This window comes from Castanea sativa, chromosome 10, assembly GCF_040712315.1.
Source record: "Castanea sativa cultivar Marrone di Chiusa Pesio chromosome 10, ASM4071231v1".
NCBI lineage: Eukaryota > Viridiplantae > Streptophyta > Magnoliopsida > Fagales > Fagaceae > Castanea > Castanea sativa.
This window is the reverse complement of record NC_134022.1, coordinates 31,353,702-31,378,997: the sequence shown is the minus strand read 5'-3', so window position 1 is coordinate 31,378,997 and position 25,296 is coordinate 31,353,702. Positions and strand designations below refer to the sequence as shown.

The 25,296-nt window shown below is 33.0% G+C and overlaps 1 pseudogene; it reads right to left on the bottom strand.

The window, feature by feature from the left end:
- Positions 1-609: 609 nt before the first annotated feature.
- On the bottom strand, positions 610-8,153 carry LOC142611867 (ABC transporter B family member 11-like; annotated as a pseudogene).
- Between the last annotated feature and the right edge of the window lie 17,143 nt (positions 8,154-25,296).

Genomic DNA, 25,296 nt, shown 5'->3' with positions numbered 1-25,296 from the left:
TACGTTGTGCCAAATACCAAAAAATATTTTATACAACATATTCATATACCCTGCAAAACACTGGAAAATGAAAGTGTGTGTTCCCACATGGCTCACAACATACTCTTACCAATCACAACTCATCATGTAGCGAGTTGTGGTACAAAATTGTGCCAAAAGTTATGTCACAAAGTTGTGCCAAAAATTGTGTCTCTAACATAATTTTTACTTTTTACTTTTTTTTTTTTTTCATTTTACTTTGTGCCAAACAGCGGAAAATATTTTACACAACATTTTCATATATCCTGCAAAACACTAAAAATGAAAATATTTTCCTGAAAATATTTTACATGTAAAATATTTTACGTCGAAACAAAGTTAAATTTAAGACAGGGTTGACCTAAGATGAAGGAATATTTTGATTTTTAGTTGTAATCTTTTCTAGATATCGTCTCCTACCAAACTTCAAACACTTCAAGATACTTCACGTACCGTCTGATTGGAAATCAAATGATATCTTTTTAAACCTAAAACTGATAATAAATGGTTGTCAACCCATTCTGTTAACCAATATTATCTCCACTCCTCTCTCTCTCAAATAAAAAATAAAAATCTCATTTTTCACTCAAAATAAAAATTGTACTAACTTGATTTTTCAAAATACAATTTAAAATGCATGATTGTGTATGATACATTTAGTTACAAAAATGTTACATTGAAAATTAAAATGTTGCATGTCTTTCTTGATAAGAGAAGAGAACAATCAGAAAATAATTCAAACGGTTGAAGCACTGGTGTGAAGTGACACTAAGGAGGCATAAAATCCATCCTTGATATTAATCAAAGTTTCATGCTTTCCTTTCTCCACGATTACTCCATTTTTAACAACAGCTATTAGATCAGCATTCTTGATTGTAGATAATCGATGAGCCACAACTATTGTAGTCCGATTAACTATGACTCGGTTTAATGCATCTTGAACAATTTTCTCAGACTCGGCATCTAGTGACTAGTAGCTTCATCTAATAGTAATATTTTTGGACTTTTAACTATGGCACGTGCAATAGCGACACGTTGCTTCTGTCCACCAGATAATTGGACTCCTCGTTCACCTACCATGGTATCATAACCCTGCATTTTTGCAAACTTGTGAGACAAGGATTAAAGCACATGTGCAAGTTAATGATATCCACCCAAGTGTCTTAATAGAGGGACTTGGTTTGTGAATGAAAATGAGATGGGTTTTGAAAAATGATTTGTATTGCTCAAACCTGTTGTAAGCTACTAATGAATTTGTGGGCATTGGCCAACTCTGATGCAGATATAATTTCTGCCTCAGTTGCATCTCCTTCCTTTCCAAATGCAATGTTGGCACGGATAGTGTCATTGAACAAAATTGGTTCTTGGCTCACAAGCCCCATTTGCTGCCTCAACCATTTGAGTTGGAACTTTTGAATTCCAGTTCCATCCAGTGTTATATGGCCTGAATCAGGATCATAAAATCTTTGTAAAAGTGAGATCACTGTTGATTTTCCACTACCACTTTCTCCAACTAGGGCAACCGTCTGAAAGATGTTTAGAACAATAACTTGATCAGTACGTTTTAAATGAAATGCTCGTTGCGAAAAGGAAATGGAAGTTGAGGTCTCATAAAATCCTACAATTAAACTTTACCTTGCCAGAATGAATTTTCAAGTTGAGGTCTCGGAAAATCTGAATATCTGGTCTAGAAGGATACTTAAAGCTTATATTACGAAGCTCAATTTCACCCTTTAAATCATCCAATTTCATGCCAGACTCCTCACTTGGGTCTATCTTTGACTTCCGATCTAATATTGCAAATATGGAAGCAGCGGCGTTCTTGGCTTTGCTAGAATCAGGAGCAAAGGAGCTTGTTTGAGAAATTCCAATTGCTGCCATGGTTAAGGCAAAAAAAACCTGTAGAGCATACATACAAAATTTCAAAGTTAATTTTGTAGGAGTAAATTTCACCATTCTTTGGAAGTTGCCAAATTTCTTCTAAAAAAACTTTGAAAAACATGGGAAGAATATTTACCCGGAAAACGTCTGAGAATGTTGTTTTGCCATCCTCAACAAGCCGAGCTCCAGCATAGAAACTAGTTGCGTAGACAGAAAACAATAAGAAGAAAGATAACCCAAATCCTATTCCACTAATCAGGCCTTGCCGTATCCCTGTATTCATAGGACCTTCACATTTTCTTTTGTATAATTCCATCACATTCTCTTCAGCACAAAAAGAAGCCACTGTTCTTATACTTCCAACTGCATCATTAGCAACCTGGCTTGCTTCCTCATACATCATCTGAAAAAATTCAAATTTACATCCTGATAAATTCTTTTTAACACAAATACTAAAATTTACTTGTAAAGAATTCTACAACATCATCATTCTTGGATATAATTCTACTTTTTTCAAGTTTGTCCTTGAAGAATGTTTAGCATGCTGCAATCATACATGGTAACATAGAAAAGGCATTAATTTCAAAGCATACCTTTGCATCCGCACTAAATCCTTTCATGAACTGCACTTGAATAAATGCATTAACTCCAATTAGAGGAATCAATACCAGGATAATAAAAGCCAACTGCCAGCAAGCAACAAAAGCAATGACCAACCCAGCAACTGCTGAAGCCATATTTTCTACCATCTGACCAAGTGCATCCCCTACTAAAGCACGCACTGATGCTGCATCTGCTGAGAGCCTTGCACCAATTGCACCACTTGAATTATCAGGATCATCAAACCAACTAACCTCCATGTTAACCACCTTCTCAAAGCACATTACTCTAATACGTCCGATTAACTTACACCCAGCCACTGCAAAGAAGTATGATCGTGCTGGAATTATCAGAAATGATGCCAGACCAAGGAGCATAAACATTATTGCCCAAAATTTTGAATCCTTTTTTAGTCCATTTGGTTCAAAAAATATCTTGATAGCGATGGAAAATAGTAATCCTAAAATTGGTAGTATTACGCCGTTGAGGATTGCAGCTACAGCTCCAATTATAAGCACTGGAATCTCAGGCTTGTTAAGGTAGGCAACGCGGCTGAGTGGAACATTTGGAAGTTCTTCTGTACGTACGGAAGGGGATTCTGTTTCTGCCCGTACAATGTCTGGTACATTAACTCCTGTAGGTAAACCAAATGATACAGAGAATGAGTGGCCGCTACTGTTTCCCACTCCAGATGATCCTCGACTTATAGACCGTTGGATTGACATTCTTTGAGTTGAGTGTCTGAATGATTCCACAGTAATTTCCGGATTGTTTCGATCATCTAAAGCATGTTCTGATTCTTTGTTTACTTCTTGCAAGCGTATAAGCTGAGAGTATGCTCCCTCAGGATCCTTGAGTAGTTCTGAGTGCGAGCCTGATCAAGTGACATTAACATTACTCAGTATAAGTCAACCATCTTATTTCACATCAGTATGTGAAATCTGGGATGCAATAATTACTTGAAGCAAAGACTAGTTTAAGATTCCAAAATTGATTAGGAAAAAATAATGCATGATAGTATAAGAAAGCAAGTCCTTTTCATTCTGTTTCAAGTCCTTGTTTTTTTCAATTATGCAACTTCTATAATCATTTGTGAATTTCGAAAAAATGATGTTTGGTGACAATATCCAGGACATACACCAATTCGCATAATACAGATTGATGAAGGCTTCTACATATATCCTCATTCCAATTATAGAAACTTCACACTCGGGAGATTATGTTTTGGTCGAGATAACAAATTATTACCTTGTAGTTGCTATAAACACAGGGTTCGATGCACACTTTGAAACTGGTTCCGCGTGAGAATAAATTTTAAAAAAGAAATTAATGGCTATAGTTATTAGGTACCTTTTTCGACCATCTTTCCTCTATGAATGACGGCAATCATATCAGCATTCCTTACTGTGCTCAAACGATGGGCAACAATGACTGTTGTCCTGTTGACCATAATCCTGTCCAATGCCTCTTGCACTATCCTTTCAGACTCTGCATCAAGTGCACTTGTAGCTTCATCGAGAAGTAGTATTCGTGGGTCTTTCAGAATTGCTCTTGCAATGGCAATCCTCTGTTTCTGTCCACCAGACATCTGTGTTCCGTGCTCACCAACCATGGTATCTAGCCCCTGGAAATGAAATTCAAAATATTGAAGTAAATCGACTAGTTTTCTGATAATGAATATGAACACAAGGTCCCAGTGTAATCAAGTCGACTGAAAATCAGAACCTGTGGCATTTTGTCAATGAATTTAGCAGCATTAGCTAGTTCAGCTGCTGCTGTTATCTCTTCCATAGTTGCACCATCCTTTCCATATGCGATATTTTCCTTAATGCTGGATGCAAATAACACAGGTTCCTGGCTGACAAGACCAATTTTCCCTCTAATCCATTTGAGCTGAAATTCTTTGAGGTCAATTCCATCTATAAGAACTTCGCCAGCATGAGGGTCATAGAATCTCTCTATCAGACTAATGACTGTTGACTTCCCACTACCACTTTGTCCAACCAAAGCTGTAGTTGTGCCACTTGGGATAGAAAGAGAGAATCCATTGAATATTAGTTCATCCGGTCTGCTTGGGTAACTGAAATAAACATCCCTTAGCTCTATATCTCCATGAATGTCATCTAACGTCCTTCCCTTTGTGTCATAAGCATCTATCACTGGCTTCCTCCCTATAGTTTCAAACATCTTAAATGCTGCAGCTTGACCGGCAGCGAATGCACTCATGCAGGGAGATGCCTGTCCTAGAGACCTGAAATATCCATATGGAATCAGAAAATGAGAGACTGATGAATAATTTAGAAACTATGATGTACATATACCAATCCGAACGTTTAAATTTTTTGCTTGCTTTTTATGAAACAAAAGCAGGAGGAAATTTCCATTTATTAGGTACAATGAGAATATAACCATATTAGCATATGAAAGCTATTAGTAGTAAAACAAGAAAAGAAGTGCAGCTCACATGGAACCGGTTAACACAGCAATTATCACGTTCAGCACTTGACCCCCATTATATCCTTTCTCCAGTATCATCTTTGAACCAAACCATACAGCCAAAGCATAAGTGCAGATGATTACTAACATAGCCGTGCCAAGACCAAAACCAGAAGCCAAGCCTTCTTGAATGCCTGAATTGTAAGCTTTTAAAACAAATTTCTTGTAACTAATTATAGCTTGCTTCTCACCGGTGAATGATGCAACCTAGACAACAATCAAGGTCAATGTCGTGAATTTTATAAAACTTAAAAGAAGAACCAAACACATTATTTCAAGATAAAACTTCAAAATAACCCAGGCACATATTTGGTTATGACAACATGACATACTGTTCTGATTGAGCCAATCGTCTGTTCAACTACATTTGCTGCTTTTGCATAAGCACTTTCTCCCCGGGACGCCATCTTGGCTATGATGATGGACATAACTGCACCAGATGCCACAAGAAGAGGAAGAGAGGATGCCATGACAAGGGTTAGAAGCCACCCTTTGATAAATGCTATCACAAAGCCTCCGATGAATGTAGAAGTCAGTTGCAAAAATTTCCCAACCTGCACAAACACAATTTTTAAACCCCTGGATACAAAGATTTGCAAAATTCAGAATCTTTGCTTTTGATGTAACTGTAACAGCACTTTAGTACCTTCTCACCCATTGCATCCTGTATTAGGACGGTGTCACCAGACATTCTGCTAACAACCTCGCCAGTGTTTGTTTCCTTATCAAAGAATGCAACATCTTGCCTCAGAATAGTCTTCAGATACAATCCCCTTATTCGTGCGGCCTGTCGCTCCCCTGTCACCATCCAACAAGCCACCTCTGACAAACAACAAAACATATTTCTCAACTCAACTACTGATACTGATGAACAAAAGAACAATAAGCAATAAAATTTTGAAGTGATTGGAGTATGCAATGTACTTACGAAGGAAAGCTGCCACAGCCGCACCCAGTGCCAAGTAGACAAATTTTAGACACACCTAAAATTTTGGAGGTAACCAATTTATAAGATCTTCATGTAACAATTTTAAGATGTCAGAAAAGAAAGAACAGGGTTGCTAATTCATCCCTTATAGCATTCACAGTGGAAAATGTCATTCTATCATATTTTATCGTCTCAAAAAACTACTTTATCAATTATATTATACTATTTTACAATACACTTAACATTTTAACTTTTATTTTTTTATTCTACTGATTAAAATAATATATATTACCCACTAAAATAATATAATATATTTAAATACAACTCTCTCTTTCTTTTCCCCAACTCTCTCTCTTTTGCACAGTTGCAAAAAAATTTGCAATTGTAAGATTTTACAAGTTTGGCTACTGGGCTCTTTTTGTGCCTTTATGCTAAATTTTCTCTACATATACCATTTACAATTGCAAATGGGAATACTTTTAAAATAGGTTAATAATCAATTCAAGCTCCAGTAGATTATTATCTAAGCAGCTGAAATATATCAAATTCTTTTCTCTGAAAAGTATTTAAATCATAAGTCTTAAAATCACATTTTTCAGTCAAAAGGTTGGACCTTATCAATTACAACTTATGCAGAATATCTGTACCTTGGAAACTGTATCAACTATGTCGGGGCTATTCTGGTTTTGTCCAAAAGAATTGACCAATTCCCCGAATAGCACGGTCATAAGGGGCATACATATCCCATTCCCAACGGCACCAATTGAGCCAAGGATCATCAGCAAAATATCAGTGGAATCTGCAAATGAGAACAGTTTCCGAAATGGAACAGTGTTAGTTTTCTCATCCCCTTTTCTCTTCTTTGAGTCTTCTTGATCACCATTCATGCTGGAGGTTTTCTCTTCTTCTGCATTGCTTTTTGATGTGGTGGCTGCATCTGTATTTGTTTGGCTACCCAAGCCATTCTCCACTGCCATTTTATCCAGGATCCTAATGCAATTTTTAGTTACTTTAATCAGGATAAACAGAATCTATATGGCCCCTGACGCACACAATTAAAGGTTGAAATCAGTAACTTATAAGCCAAACTGGAAATTTCAAACTAGTGGGACTTACAGAAATACTAACTTAGCATCACTAACCGATAAAGTGATATATATGAGAAGTTAAAAAGATAATAGTACAACAGGGAATTGACCTAGCATCTTTGTCTTGAATTCAACTAAAAGTGGCCATTTAAGAAAAGAAAGGGAAAGTTTAGCACAAAAAAGAAACGGAAGGGAGATATTGTACTCTTTTTTATTTTTTATGTTGAACTTTTCAGATGCAAAACCATTGTTCATGTTGAAGCAGACACTGACAAACTAAATCAGCAGGAAGCTAAAGATGTCAATGAAGCCCTCGTTTTTACTCCACCAGAAGAAACAAAAGAAGAGACAAAAATTGTTTCTAATCATTCAGCATACAGTTAGAGGATGTAGCCAAATTAATCACAGCCAATGCAAATTCGGTATCCTTACAATCTTGATCACACCAAAATAGTATCAAATTTTCTTCTACAAAGGCTCCCCATGAAGTGCAAACAAATAACAAAGATGAGAGAAAGAGAGGTGGTTTATTATAGTCTGCAGCTTGTAATAACAGTTTTTGCAACTTGTTAGTAGCATATATTCTTTCGTTCTGAAGAAAATGTTATTCATCCCCAAAAAAAATTCCAATTTCAAAAAGGTGTCCATGAAGCATGATGGGTCCAAAAAAGGGAACAAAGAAAGTAAAATAAATAGTACTATTTAGTACGTATGTTTAAATATCAATTTTTAGTTCTTTCTTTTTAAATACACGTAAATGAAAAAGTATATGAAAATATATATAATGTTGTTTAAACTGAAAACATGTATTTAAACTTATGTATCAAATAGCCCTAAATTTTGTTATATTTTGGCAGGATCAGATCTCTGCAACCCCATGGCTCCCATCAAAAACATCAAAAACCTCTGAAAAATCTGAACTTTCCAATCAAAACAATCATAAGCATTTCGTTCAATCATCTTAGTTATATCATGATAGAGCATTTAATGAACAAAAGTACAAAAACCCATCTGACAAATGAGGTATTGGGAAAGATAAATGCTTACGAAATAGGAAGATTAAAAAATAAAAAAATAAAAGTACCTAAAAAATGACCAGTGTCTGAGATCCACGGGGCTACCTTAGTGCACTTTTAAGGAAAGACTGTTTTTATTTAGCTGTTCAAGTACATTATATCATCGAAGCATTTTCCACATATATATGCACTTTGTCTTTGCTTGAAGTGCAAGCACAACTATTTAAAAGCCTGCTGTTTCTCAAAAAAAAAAAAAAAAAAAAAAAAAAGCCTGCTACTATCCATAGATTTCACATGAGGTCAGAGGTGTTCATAGTCAAAAGCGCCAAATATCATACTTGTCAAACAATTTTGAATTATTATTATTTTTTTTTTTGTGTAGTTATTCTTTCTTGACTATTCTGTATTTCTTCGTTTTCTTCAAATATTAAGTTAGTAAGTACACTGTTCTTAGTTTCTTACTCAATAAGCAAAACAGTATTTCATCAACCCAAAAAAAAAAAAGCAAAACTGTAAATCTTGTATACAATTCTAACTTAGGTTTTTTTTTAGTTATATATATGAATTTAATTCAAGATTAATCTCAGTCTTTCTCTTTCTCTCTCTTTTTTTTTTCTTTTTCTTTTTTCCTTTACTCTTTTATAAGGAAATCTATGTTAAGCTTTATTTGGGGTCTGTTTTAATACCGTTTATTTTACTTAAAACTAAAAATTTATTGCTGAAAACACTGTAGCAAAATAATTTTTAAAAGACAAAACACTGTTTTTGCGTTTTTCCCAACTTGGCTAGTACATGAACTGTGCCGTGGGACTAGTCAAAAAAACGCAAAACGCACAAACATCTATTGGCAAACGCACACTTAGTTATCTCACTAACTTAAAATTTCAAGAATATTGTTAAAGAATATAATACTATATATACTACCTTGAAAAACCGAGGTATGGACCACAATAGAACACGTGTACAAAATATTAGTATTTTTCTGCTAAAGTTTTCTACTTACCCAAAATAATAATAATAATAATAATTTTATAGTTGTTGAGATAATATGGTGAGATCAGTGCAATAAAAGAAATGTGATAGAGTAATTTTATTCTAATTACATTTTGTTGTGTCATCGTAGTAGAATAATTATGAGAAATTGTCATCTTATATTATTCTAAAGAACAATTGTGAAAATTTTTGTCATCTTATATTATGATAAGGAAATGCCAAGTTCATGTATAGCGAAAAAGATGCACCCATGTTCTCAAATGATTTTCATTGAGTTGTTTGACATTAGACCTAAAAGATTGGAATCTTCTGACATAACAATTGGAAATTGCTATGTAGCTGGACGAAGAAATATTTTGTGGAACCAAATACCAATTCAGTTTCTACATTTTAAATTACTGTCAATTTAATTTCTACATTTTTTTTTTAATAATAGTTAATTTTATCTATATTATTTTTAATTTACAGTTCAACAAGTTGAAATTCATTAGACCATAAGTATTAACCATAGTGTATATAAGCGTATAACAAATTGAAAACTTGAGAGAGTAGAATATGGGTTTCAAGAGTCCCCATCAACGGGAAGACATCAAAGATCGGCTCCTTTACAACCCTCCCAATAGTTCAACCACTACCAATATTAATGACTTTTATTTCGGATTTTTCAAGCAAATAATAGCATGGGACCACCAATTAGACTTTAGACCTTTTTTTTTTTTTTTTCCTATTTGAGAAACACAAACATTTACAGGGGAATAAGATAAGATAAGAGCATACACTCACATGTTAATACCAAAATTACATACGGCAATTAATGTCACAGAGCAAGTAATAAACCCTTTCTCAATATCACATTTTAAACTTTAAACTCTAGGAAAAGAAAAGTAAAAAAAAGTATCAATTATCATACATTGAAATTTAGTTATTACTCCTATCAAAAAAGAAATTAGTTATTACTAATATTTCTTTTATAAAATACTAAGCTACCTACAATTTAAAACGACCTATAGGCAGTAGGCTATTTGTTTGAACTTTGAACTTATTCTTTGGTACGTTGTACTTTGGGCCCAGTACATTAATTTTCTTTTAAACAAAATCAAGAGGAATTTAATTAAAGAAAAAGAAGCCATTGGCTCATAGCTCTTCTTGGCATCACACGCGGATGTTCTAACAATAAAATAATGTTTTTTTTCCATACCATTAAAGGGAGAATTATAGTACACAGGTGCATTACAAAAGACCAGCTGGAAACCGGTAGTGATGTAACGTACCGAAAAGTTTAATATAATATTATTTTTTAAAAATATAAAATTTAATAATTGTGATAGTAATTAATTGACATTTGTTATTATTATGTCAGTATATAGAACTGTATATGGTTTCTAGTATTATCTAGCAAATGCAAGTGTGTATATGAAATTGTATTGTATATTATTTAAAGAAATTAAATATGATGTAGTACGAAATTTTATTAAAATCATTGACTTTTTGAACGAATCAATTCATGCCTTAAAGAGCATCTGCATCTACTTATGCAAAGTCTTACAAAATATAAAAAGCACGTCATTTTACACATTTTGACAAAAAAAAACACTCATATTAGTGGATGTAAAATTGTGCATAAATGCACAAGTGCTACAGTAACCGTGCATATATGTAAGGTTACTGTAGCTCTTGCATTTAATATTTTACTATTTTTTCTCTCTCCACCTCACTCTTTTTTTTTTTTTCTCTGGTCTGATTCTCACCTCACGCTATCTTTTCCTCTACTGATCTCCGCTACTCTCTCGAGTCTAGCCACAGTCGTGCCACCGTCGATCACCTCACTTGCTACTGCTCACATCGATCGCCGCTGCCTCGCCAATCGACGTTGCTATCTTTTTTCTCTATTTGATGGTTTTTGGATTTTGATCAGTAGGTTTTGATGGTTCGCTGCTCTCTTGAGTCTCACCACAGCCGTGCGACCGCTAATCACCTCACTCGTCGTTGCTCACACCGATCGCTGCTACCTCGCCGATCGTCGTTGGTATCATTTTTCTTTGTTTGATGGTTTTGGGATTTTGATCAATGGATTTTGATGGTTTTGATCAGTGGTTTTGATGATTTTGATCAATGGGTTTTGATGGTTTTGATTAATAAGTTTTGATGATTTTAATTAGTGGTTTTGGGATTTTGATGGGTGAGTTGATGATAAAGGCTAGCTTGACGATGATGGTTAGGTGGTTTGATGATGGAGGCTAGGTTGATGATCGATGCTGCTCTCTTTCTTCTTTGTTTAATCATTGATGATGGCTGGGTATTGAGTCAAGAATGAATATTTTACTGAATAAATGTGTAGAATAGATAAACTGATGTGGGTGTTTCGTAAAAGTGGGTGTGTAAAATAGAAAAAGCATGTTTTTTTTTTTGCAAAATGGACAGAAATTATGCATCTACTGATGCAGATGCTCTAATAAGTCTCTATAAACTAACAAATATTCATATAAGCTATGACTACAACAGAAATTCCGACATGTTGAATAATTATATAAACACCAGAAATCATTCCATGTGAAACAATAAGACTTCTGCTATATGTCTCTAAAAAAAAAAGACTTCTACTATATATACTATATGATAAATTGATAATTGTGAAATCTAGTGCAGTTTTTTCTATACTCCTACCAACAAAACACAAAATAATAATTGTGAAATTTATATATATAAGCTAAAGTATAGCATTTATTGTTGTTACACTTTTGTTGAGCCACATTAGTAGCCATATCATTATTTTATTTTTATTAATAATATATTTTATTTTATTTTATTTCCCATCTTTATTTCTTATATTATAACTCTCTATCTTTATTGTTTTCAAGTTCCTGTGTGAGCTCTTTAAAGCCTCAAACTTTCCATCTCCTCTTTTCTTGCCACTTTCTCTACTCATTAAATCCAACCAGTTCATACATGTTCAGTTGCCACTACCTCTATAAAATCAAAAAGGTAAAATCTAATAGAAGGTATATAAACCGTTAGATGTCCTCTGTCTCTCTTAACCAAAAGAGGAATGACTTTGGATTTAACTCTTGCTAGTATAGAGCTCATTTCAAAACAACAAATCTATATTCTCGAATTGATAAAAAAAAAAAAGCATATATTCTTGAATGAGGATAGCACTATATTCCTTAAAACCTTATGGTATGTCAAGCGTGTTTTATATATTGGAGTGTTAATTATGTGTGTGTGTGTGTGTTTTTTTTCTTTCTCTTTTACAATGAAATAATTCCCAAAAAGGTGATTTGCTCTCACTTTCGATGCTGAAGCCAATCCCAATATTTGTAGTTCTATATTTCCACATGTTTGATAAAATGACTATAAGAAGGATTAAAAAAAAAAAACAAAGATGGCCATGTTCATGTAGAAGAACAAAGAGGGAAAACGAATATAGAAGAATACTATTATGTTAGTAAACTTCATTCATAAATGAGTTTTCAACACTCACAAAAATTCCTAAGGTGTGTTTCATTGGATTTATTACAACAATTAATATAATAAAAAGAATATTAAGCAACGATAATTTTGATTTAGTATCCTCTTCGCTATCAACTTGTTAGTACCTCACTTTTGCAACCATTGATGTACTAAGAATCAGGCTCCAAAAAAAAGTTATATTATCCCAAAAATGAGAGTCCAAATTCTTCACTAATCAATTCCAATGAAAAGAAAGCAAAAAATCAATAGTTGATAATTTTTATAAAAAAAATAAAAAAAATCAAATGTTCTAGCAATTGTGGGATTTTTTTATTACCACCTGAATTTTAGAAGTTGAAATAAAGAACAAAAATTTGCATAATGTATACTTCATATTAGGATGCATCACACCAAAAAATGAAAAGATTTATAATAGGATAAAGTTTAGCTACAAAATCGATTGTATTTTGTAGCCTTAGGCTACAAACTCACTCAATATCTTTTTATTGAAGGTGAATTTTAACAAATCAACCATTGGACTACATATTCTTCTTATATACTCCATATTTGTAAAATTTCAAGAAAATTAAAAATCAATAGCTATGTTATCAATAAATTTTTAATTTGCAAGTTTTTGTAATTTAAAATTATGCATAAAATATAAGTTTATATATTATAAAGTAAATAATATCTAATTGACACAAAATTTGACATGTGTATTAAGAGAGTAAAGAACATGCAATTCAACGGCTAGATTTTCAAAATATGCAGTAATATTTATTTTATTTAGTGAGTTTGTAACCTAAAGCTTCAACCAATTTTGTAGCTAAACCTTTGTCTTTTACAATATACTTATACTACAATTAATCTCCATTTTTACTACCACGCCATCTGTCATCTTTGCCAAAATAGAATAAACTATCTAAAAATTGAGACTCTAATAATAATAATAATAATAATAATAATCAAAGTCCTTTCTAAAATGGTTCACCAAATATAAAAGTCATCAAACACTATAAGAATGACTCTTTATTTGCCTCTAGGTACTACAAACATTTGACTATGCAATCATGTTCTCTATTGTTTTAATTACTTTATGTGAAAATCAATTAGACTCCTCTATTATATCGGGAAAAAATGTTTTAGGTTTTAATTATTTTCTATTAATTATTATCAATAAATCTCAATAATCATTCAAATAATAATTACAATCTTACTCACCTCTATATTTATAAACCACAACATGAAGTGCACAAGTATGAGAGCAATATTCAATTGTACAACAAAAATTTACACTAACGTTTGTCTTCTTTTTGTTTTTCTACTTCTTATTCTTAATATGTCTATTTGAAATCATTGTTTTTGTAAGGACACAATTTGCCCCCAAACCCCAAAAATAAGAGTGGGATAGGCCCAAAAAGCCCAATACAATGAATTTGTAAAGAGTGGACTTGCAACCTAGGTTCTAGTGACGTTAAATAACAAAGATGATGGGCTAGATCGCAACATCATATAAATGAGATAATCTTTATAACAACAATTGTCCTCAGACTCAAGCCGAGGAGGTTGGATCCTGTATTTCTTATTCTTAAAGACAGGTTACAGATATTGATCCTAATGTTTATAGTATTTGTTCTCCTTCTTTTCCTCTGATCCCCCCTCCTGAAAGCCTTCTCTTCCTTTTATATCATTTCTCTTCCTTTCTCCATCTTCCACGTATAGATCAGATTACTGGTTTGGATACTTGTTCCATCAACCCATCCCTGAAGTCTTTGGAGGTAGCTGTAAGGTTGAAACTTGATGCTTAGGCATCACCTCCCCATTAATGTAGCCAAGTGTTTAGCTGCAGAGCATTTAATGCGGTGGTAGCAACTTTATCTTGGATATTTCACAATCCTTCTTCTTATCTTGTACACCCACCACACATGTCCTTACATGCAAGATCTCCTAGAACATCGCTTTTGGACATCATGCAACCCTTTCCTTCCTTAGCTTTATCTAGCCGACGAGGGAACCCTCCTCGGACCAACTTTCGGGATGGCTATGATCAATCTCTACTTCTTTACCCATCAATACTGCTTCTTCGAGTTAATATTCCCACATCCTCGGACCATTTAGTGTCCTCGAATTAGGCCTTTGGCCCAATACATATTCGTAGGCCCATTGACCCTACAATAGCCCCTCGAGATTCTCATTTCTACCATCTCGAGAGGAAAAGAGGATCTCGATATCTGTCACTCTGATCTTGTGTTCGTCATGCAACTTCCTTGACAGTGAGAGTGTCCCTTGAACTACCACTGCACGTTCCTAACGTTTCAGCATACAAGGCATTCCCTAATTAAATTCTGACAGCTTTTTGTCTCCCACGTTCGACAATGCAATGCACATCTAACGACTGAGGATTGTATAGGAACATAGGCAAGAGTTTTCCCGCTTTTGAATTCTCGTTGATATAAATATCATTAAATTAAATCATCTTTCTCACTTCAACACTCATACAACGAATTTGCCAACTCTTTTGGTCTACACGTGCCCTCACAATTACCAAGAATTAGTCTGAGGTGGTTTTTTCATCTTAACATAAGTCTTCCCAAACTTCTCCACTTATTATCTTTTTACATACTTTTTTCTTTTCTATGTTTCTTTCTCCTCAGCTCACCTATCCTTTTCTCTATTCATCAATGCCTCTAACCCTCTCCTAAAAATGGGTAGATTTGCCTCCTTAGTAGATTCTGATGAAAAAATAGAACAATTTAAGGCTTTGTATAAGATTCCACCGGGGGTATCCGTTAAATATTGTAAGGAAGGGGAATGACATGAGAAAAGGCGAAAGGGAGAGGTAGTAATCCCAATGATCGTTTTCATAAAGGGAGGGATGAAAATCCCGATGGGGACAGTCACTAAGGATTACCTTAAAGTCTTTAGATTAGCTCCTACCTAATGCGCCCTAAATATGTTTAGAATTTTAGGTTCTATAGATGCGCTCAATGAAAAGATGGGTTTAGGACTTACCCATCATGATGTTAACTAGATTTACAATCTTCATCACCTAAAGGGGCAAAGGTATTACTTAAAATCTAGGTACCCTAAGGTTAGATTAATCCAATGCCTCCCTGAATCCAACAAGGGTCTGAAAAAAGGCGTCCTGATCATATCAAGGGATTGACATGATGGCCTCCCCTGTCCGACAAGGGAAGGGGAACTAGGTGAGGCTCTGGGTTTAGATGAACTACTCATAATCACCCTCTATTCTTTTTATTTAATTTGAGTTTATATAAAAATATTTGCTTGATTTAATCTTGTTTTTTTTGATGATTTTTCAGACCGACACGCAGCTATTCGCCACTTCGGCCTTGTCAATCATGAAAAATTGGACGAAATATTGAAGGCTGAAGTGTTCGTGCATACCGATAACCAATTCTGAGCAGCACATTTGATTCTCGGCTACAATCCCATCTCCAACGCTTTCCAGGCGCTGAAGTGTGTGATTAGAGCGAAAGACACATGCTTGCACCGGATAAGTGTTGCTACTGAGGGTTTTCTTCTCTCTGAGGGTGTTCCTACTCCTCAAGGCACCCTCGTCACACAACCCATACCTGACAGTATCCTTCTAATTCCTTTTCCATCCCAACACATAGCCGATGAGGCGACCTCTTCTCAACCCATCATAAAAGAAGAGGAAGAAATTGTTGAAGTTTCAGACTCCAAGGGTGAATTTGAAATTTTCAACCAACCCACTTCTCCGGAGAGCCCAGCTGGTGACCTCGGCACTTCATCATAAGGTCCAACAAGTCATTCACAAGGAGAAACTAATAACCCTAATACAATGGGGATTCAACGCAAACCCAAGCAGAATCTCGGAGACATAATGGAGTCCCAAGTGGGGAGTCAAGAGCCCGAAAAGGCTGCTCAGACCAAACTTCCCCAGACCAAGGATAAAGGGCCAAATCAGTCTTCTCAGCCTAAACTCCCTCTTCCTCCACCTATCCAACTCCAACGCATTGACCAAGCTGATCATAAGAGAAAGAGGGATCAGCCTAAGGGAAAAGAGGTGACTGAGGGAGGGAAAAGCCTCATTCCCAAGGACGTGGAGCCCGAAAAGGGAGTTAAACAGGCTTGCACAACACAGACGAGGCTAGAAAAAAGGATTGAGATCCAACGCCTATGTCTACCCCAATTTGGGTTCCACCAATGATCATGGACGATCATGAGGTCACTATCAACGCCTCTATTAGAGGTTCTGACTCAAGAACAGCTACCTACGTGGTAGACGCCTTAGAACAAGCTCTTCTTCTGTCTGAGGACATGGCCGAGCTGAGGCAGATGAGGAAGCAACATGTTTTTATGACATTAAAGAAAGAGCTCGCTATGGTAAGAATCCTATCTAACTTATCTTCAACCTTCACTCATTCATTTTTGTTTTTTATACTTAGTTTGTTTGAACTAATTAAATCCCTTTGTTCCTCTCTGTTATTGCGAATAGGCCGTCCAATCTGCTCATAGGGCTGAAGAGATCGTTATCAGCTCTCATAGAGCACTTAAAGATGAAGAAACTAGGCGTAACAATGCCCAAAAGGCCTTTGAATTGGTGGAAAAGAAGCTTCAGGAGGTCATGGCTCAGCTGAACAAGGCAGAGAGTGACAAAAAGAGCACCGAAGCAGCTTTGAAAGTAGCTAAGTGGCGGGCCGAGACCCAAAGGCTATAGCTTCGCCAAGCCGATGAGGATTATGTTGCGACGAAGAAGCTGATAGAGGACCTTTAGAAGAGTCTGAGGGAATCCGAGAAGGCAAGGGAGGAGGCCAACAAAGCTAAAGAAGAAGCTAAAAAAGCCAAAGAAGAAGCCGAGAAAGCAAGGGACCAAGCTGAGCAAGATGGATACGAGGTTAGGGTGGCTTAGAACGAGAAAAACCTTAGATTGCAGGTCTCCGAGGTATGTAGATATTACTACCTCCAAGTGTGGAATGAAGCACTTACCTAGGCTGGGGTTAATGCTCCTTTTGCCCTTTGGAGGATAGACAATGTCTACTACCCCCCAGACATCCGAGCCTTTGCTCCATCCGTTACCAGGGAGCAGATGCTAAAAAGGACAATTCAGCTGAAGCCCTTCCCTCCACTAGACGTCAGTCCAAGAAGGTTAAGCAGTCTGAGGCCACCAAGCAACCTACTGAAATAGCAGAAGGGGTGGCTCATAATGCTGCTCAGCCCCCTAATTCCCCTAAGGAATCTACCAAAGAGAAGGGAGCTACTGAGACAATAGAACTTGTCCTAGCAACCCTTCCTATCACCATCAAGGAGGACCCAAAAGGCAAAGGGCTTGCTTTTGACTCCACGGCTCCTATCCAGCCTCCAAAGAATCCTAACAGCAATCTGACGATAAAAATGAAGCCGTAATTGATCCTTGTCTATTCTTCCTTTTAGCCTTATTTTCCTTTTACTTGATGTAATTTGATAATCTGTAAGCAAATTGTCTTTTCAAAAGACTTTAAATTAATGAAAATACCAAGTTGTTTCTCTTATGTGTTTGACACTTATTTTTTCTTTGTATCACCTCTACTTTACTTAATGCCTAATTAATAAGACCATGGCATATGATGGTGATTTTGGAATATATTATTTTATTATGTAGAAATATTATTTTAATGTGTTGTATTGTAAAATAAAATTTGGAATGCTAGAAATATTATAAAATGGTATGGTATAATTGATAAAATAGTTTTTTGAAATGGTAAAATAGGATAGAATGCAATTTTCAGATGCAAATGCTCTAACTAGGAGAGTTCCAAGACGTTAATAGAGAAGAAGTAATATCTAGTTAGAATGTACTATTTTATATATATGTATATATACTGGGCCAGATATATATGGCCCTTAGCACAGTCCACGCTGTTTTTTTTTTCTTTTTTTTATTTTGATAGTAGCCCACGCTAGTTATGCCTAAGAATTTGAACATATCATTCAAAAAGTCAAGAATAAGAAAAGATAGCACGGCGCCAATGGTTTAACTTTGCTGCTTGATATATATGGCCCTTAGATCAGCCCACACTAGTTATATCTAAGAATTTGAACATTTCATTCAAAAAAAAATTAGAGTGAGAAAAGATAGTATGATGCTTGCCCCTAGAATCCTACAAGTATAGAATCAAGCACCTCATACGATATAAACTTTACATTATAGATAGCCAAGAACCTTATAACTCAACTAACTGGAATTTATCTCTAGGCTTAAAATTTTTCCTCTCTCAATTATCCCAAAAAAAAAAAAAAAAAAACCTTTATGGCTAATAAAGAAGAATAAATAATAATAGAACCCATACTTTGACCAAGCCCAGACTTAATAAAGTTTGTCCATGAAGATTTTGGGCCAAATAGATAGGTATGGGAGAGACGGCCCAATTGATAGACTTAACATGGTACAAACGGATAAAGAATGCGAGGTTGGCTGTTCTAATAGAAACGGTATTTGATGCATAGGTAAGATGAGTGGTTAGTGTGAAGAATGAACTCAATAAAAATTGAATTTAAGTAATCTTGTTTGAATGTTTTAAAATAAATAAATGAAATATAAGTAATTCTATTTGAGAGTAACATTAGAAAGAATAAAACAAATCATTTTATAACAATATTTTCTATTATATCCCTATTTAAAAATTAAAGGATTGAATGTACATGAGTATTTTGGGGAGTTCAAGTGGAAATTTTATTGAATGTAATTTCATTCATTTTGATTCCTTCCAATTTTGAGAAATAAAAATTTGAGGTTTTAAGGAAAAATTAAGAAAATGGGTGTTTCTTACTATCCATGTTATTCTCTCTCATTTACACTTCCAAAAAATGGAATGATATTTACATTTTCCTCCATTAATACTCTCACCTAAGGATATGAAAAGAATATTATAAAGTATATATATTTTTTCTATTCTTTTTTGTTCATTTCTCTCCTCTGAAACGGAGTGTTATGAACAATTTCTATACAATTTGGATGACGACAAGAACTTGCAGATTATAAAAAGGAAAAACAAAGAAGAATGACACACACGAAGGTCAAATCATTCAATATTTCAATTTGGTATCATTAGGATTAGTTTTAGCCTTAGCCTTAAAAATAGTGTAGCAATTACTTCAATGTCTATAATTAATAGATCGACTATCACACATCCTTGGTGCGATGGTCACTCCACAAGTATAAGTACTTGTGAGGTGTGGGAGGCAAGGGTCGGGATTCAAGTCTCCAGATTAGAGTTTCACACACATATACACTTAAATTAAGCTAAAATAGAATTTCTATCTTGTATATTAAAAATAATAATTGATAGAAGCAAATATTGTCATTGAAGATTGTATTGTATTGTATTAATTACTTTAAGTGCAAGTAGGCTTTTACTCTTGCCGATAATTTGTTTTCTTATTATCCAAACAGGTTTAATTTGTGTTTCTTTTTTTTATAATTTTATTTGAAATTTTTATTAAGTTTCCATAAAAAGGAATCTTTTATAATACATGACCACTTTTCACTGGTTATAGTTTAATGAAATTTTGGCAGAAGGATCAATTTGGTTAATTCTTAAACAAAAAGGTTCAATAATACAAAATGGTGTTGTATAGGAGTTTCTTTGCAGCTAACCCAAATCTCAGGGATTTTTGCATTTTGGCCTTATTGTATTTCAGATATATATATATATATATATATATATATAAGCAAAGACCTCATACGGGAGTGTATGAGGTCTTGTCAAGTGGCACTCTAACTTTGCATTTAGCCTTTTTTTACCTCTTTCATTAAGTTTTTCTATATTAATGTGTTGTGATGGTCTCAAGTGTTTTCACTTTTCAATTTTCTATTAAAAAGTAAGAATACACAATTTGATCAATTCGCCAATATTTCATACTTTTCTCACAACCCATAATTTTGAGAAAAGTTTGTGTTCTAGAAATTTTCTTAGCACAATCCTTCAAACGGTTCCATTATTTTTTCAAAGAAGACATTTCTTTTGAAGAAATTGTTTCAGCCATTTTCAGTAAAAAAAAAAAAAAATTGTTTAATGCAATCCTTCTATGTATAGCTCTCTCTTTTTCCCTTTCCCTTCCCTTACTTTTTCCTCCCTTCTTTCTTTTTCATCTCCCTTACAACCAAACAAGATATTAGTTTCCAAATTCAGCTAATAAAAAAAAGGGTTTTGAGGATATTAATAAAAAGAGTCTGAATTTGATAAGAATGAGGTATAAAATTCATGTTTTATAGCGTCCAATAAGAGATGTCGCATCAGTTTTTTTACTTAAAACATACATCATACCACAATTAATAACATTTTAATAAACTTCCAATTTGGTTGAATTTTCAGATGAGTATTATAATTGATTGAGTGTGGTTGTTCTTATTCTTTAATACGTGATAAGATGATGTGGCATGTTGGAATTGGAGGGTGTACAACTTGGGTTTTAAACCACATCCTTGTAGAATTTAATCTTTAATAAAAATATGTAAAAACATGTTTAATTACCGTTTTAGTCTTTAGCACTTTTACTATGTATCAAAATGGTTTTTAACATCTTAAATGTGTCAATTTTGTTTCTAAACTTTTGGTATTGTGTCAAAATAGTCCTTATTATTAAGCGGTACATGAAAAGAATTGATGTATCTAACATTAATATCAAAATAATATTTTTATGCCATCTAAGCTATCCTTTGAATTATCGTGTCCTTAATTAGAAAATAAAATAAAATATTTGAAAATATATTAATTGCATCTCCATAAGTAAATAAGATGTCATTTTATTAGCAGAAATTGAAAATTTCTTTTCTTTTCTTTTCCTCTGCTTTCTCGGCAACCAAATGGGGTTTAAGTCTTGAATTTTTAATTAAAGTGCTCATGAACATCATCTAAAAAAGCATATTATTTACCTAATTTTAAAATGAAAAAAAAAACAAAAAACAAAAAACAAAAGCCAAATGTCAATTTTTTACCTTATCATTTTTTTAAGAAGTTAAAGTTATTACCAATTATATTATAAAAAATTTGTAAACTAACATGTTAATGAATATAATTCGTGTCATGTCAACAAGGTAATAAATCAATTTCCTAATTATTTTTCTATTTTGTGTTTAAAAACTTATACATTCATTTAATAAAAATAGTGTGTAACTCCATGCATATGCACATGTCCATTTAAAAACAATCACAATTATATATATATATATATATATATATATGATTTAGAATCTAATTGGATCTAAACTTTTCGATTTTTGTACAAAATAATTCACTTGCTACAAAAATTAAAATATTAGATGGGATATATAACGCAAAATTGAACTCCAATTAAAATTTAATTTAGAATCTAATTGAATTTAAACTCTTTGATTTTTTCACATAATAATTCACTTGACACAGAAATTTAAAAATTAGATGAGACATGTGGCGCAAAATTAGATTTCAATTTAGAATTTAATTGAACTTTCTCTCAGTTTTGGCTATATATATGTGTGTGTGTGTGTGTGTGTGTGTGTGTGTGTGTGTGTGTGTGTGTGTGTGTGTGTATAGCAACCTACCATCATTCTATTTAAAATTACATTTTGTTCATGAAATCACAGTCCCATATATGGCCCTTTTTTTAGGAGCCACTATCTCATCAAAAAATCTATCTCATTAAAAAAAAAAAAATTGTGTATTGCAATGTATTTGGAATGGTGAGTCCATATTGGTATTTGGAATCAATTTTTTTTTTAAACCTTAAATTGGACACATGGCGCAAAATTAGACAATAATTGGAATCCAGTTTAGAATCTAATTAGATTTTCTCTTAGTTTTGGCTTTATATATATATAAACTGGTTATTGGCCTATGCATTGCACGATTTTTTTTTTGTATGATCTTTTTTGGTAAATATTATTACTAGAGAACAAATTTTTGGGAAAAAAACATCTTTCATTTGTATGCAGTGATTTAAAAAAAAAAAATACAATGAAGGGTTTTATGATAAATTTTGTTAATTTTATGAAATACATTTATATAAAATAAAAATCATGGTTATTGGCCTATGCATTGCACGATTTTTTTTTTGTATGATCTTTTTTGGTAAATATTATTACTAGAGAACAAATTTTTGGTAAAAAAACTTCTTTCATTTGTATGCAATGATTTTAAAAAAAATACAATGAAGGGTTTTATGATAAATTTTGTTAATTTTATGAAATACATTTATATAAAATAAAAATCATAAAATGCATAAGATATACATAAAGGTATAATTCATGTCTACGCAAGAAATTTATTGTATTTTTTAAATTTTTATTACCTAGATCACATTTCTTAAATAAAATGAACAACCATTTCATCACCCCGTTATGCACGTAATGATTGGAATGTTGTTAGTTAGTACATGATTTCTTGATAAACAATATTGAGTAAAAATTATTTTAATTTATTTAAGAATTTTTTTGTGAAATTTTCATATTCTTGTCCTTTTTTTTAATTTAATAGATTTAATTTTTCACGTTAGTTTAATTGAATAGTATTGTGTCTATACTTTTTTTTTCTTAACTACAATTGATAATTCACAAAATGAGTAAACAACTTATTGAGTATTGCAAAATATACAAATATGAACATTAACATGAGCATGAACATGAAGGGAGATTTCTATTCGTTTTTTTAAAGAAAAATTGTACTTACAGAAAATTCCAAACTTTTTTAGGTAAAGAAGAATCAAAGTTACAGATCGCAAAATCAATAAACCAAAAATTTTAGGAGCCTAAGAGGAGCCATTACTCATTTGAAACAATCCAAAATACTCAAGGACAAAAAAAAAAAACCACTCCGCACTTCCATCACAACTGCTTTAGCTCAAGGAAAAAAAAAATCTTTATATCATTTTTTATTTATTTAGAAATAATTATAATATGCTGCTAATTCCGCAACTTAAACCTTTTTCCCCTAACTCCCGCAATTTGAACATTTTCTCCCTTAAAAACCCCAAACACTTTGTGTATGGGGAGGTGCCAATTCAACTACATGACCCTCGACATATATATATATATATATATATATATATATATATATATATATATATATATATATCATCTAATAAATATAGAACTTCTTTTTAAAAAAAATTAATATCTAATAAATATAGAACTTTTTAAAAAAAATTAATATGTTCGTCATAATTAAGGGAAATCCTAATGGGTACTTCACTTGAGCATGTATGAAAAAGGCATAAACATACCAGAAATGGAAAAGGAGAAAGAAAAAATTGTTAATCCCTTTTAATATGGTTAATTGCTTTGCCTTAATCAGTCGTCCAAACAACATACCGCTTGTTCATTCCACAACCACAAATGACAATGCAGCATTAGTCATCTGTAATTGCTAATCTAAAAGTACAAATTTGTTTAATAGCTCTACCTTCGTATCTTTTGGCTAATATGTCTTTACTGAATAAAAATCACAAAATTAGAGTTTAAAATTATAATTAAATTTTTAAAAGAAATCTAGGCACAATTGCACAGAAATTCCATGTAACTAAGTCACACTTAGGAATATTGAACCCTTTTTCCTTTGTATAAATAGGGGGTTCCAATGGGACGAGGAGGCTAACAATTTTCTCTCCAAAACATTTATTATAGAAACATAAAAGTTTTTCATTGTATACTTTTCACAATTAAAGAACATGACTTGCCAACTAATCAAACTTGAGTTTTTAGTATCTACAGCAATTTCACAACATCAAGAACAAACCCCAGTGTATACAGTGTCAAATTCCATAGTCTCCTGTTACATCAATTTAGTGTTTAATTTTTCTCACAAAGTATTGAATAGTAAAGCTTCTAGGCCATAGTCTCAATTACAACTCTCAATCATGTTGGACTTGGATGACACCTATCAACAACGTATCATTATGAGATGCAGAAAAAATTTGGAGTATACACAGCGTTTAGTGTGGATGGAAAGAAATTTCATCCTATTCCAATTGGTTAGGTTAGTAAGGGACCTATTCCAATTTAATGATCCTAGAATTTTGTATACAAGTAGTAATCAAGGAAACTTCCACCTAAAATAAGTTGGACTTTTGGCAAGAGAGAAAATTGATATTTAGACAAATCAAGCTAAGGCCGACCAAAATGAATCATATTCTTAATTTCTTATTTCTATTTGTTCCATGTACAAGACTTACAATCAATGTTTCGCGTATAAAAGTTGAACATCTTATCTAAAGTCCATCTTCTGAAACTTGAGAAAAAAATTCATTTAAACGAACACAATATATAAATTATAAAGGAATCAAAGAAAAATTGTCAAAAATAATGAAAATTTAATCTAGCTTAAATTCTTATAAGGAAGAACACAATAGCAATATTTTTTTTTTTTTTAAATAAAGATAAAAAAAAAAATCTATGCTTATTTTGTACTTATGATAAAGTCCTATCACAAAGTTTTTAAAGACTCATGTTGATTAGTGATTAGGAGTTATAAAGGAATAATAATCAATATATATATATATATAAGCAAAGATCTCATGCGGGAGTGCATGAGGTTTTCATTAAGTTTTTTTTACTGTTATCCAAAAATTTACATTAACTTATTTTACTGTTATCTCATTAGTCTCTCATTAATTTCCTAAACTTACATCACACATTTCTCTCTTTTTCATGTCTTTAGCATAACCACCATTTTAATATTTTTAAAAAAGAAAAAAAATAATAATTAAGGATTAATAGTAATAACTGACTAGATAAGGCCTTGGAGAGAAATAGAGAGACACAAAAATATTGTAGATTGTTAAATAAAATGCATTGTTTCACTAAAAAATCAAAATGTATTATTTCACT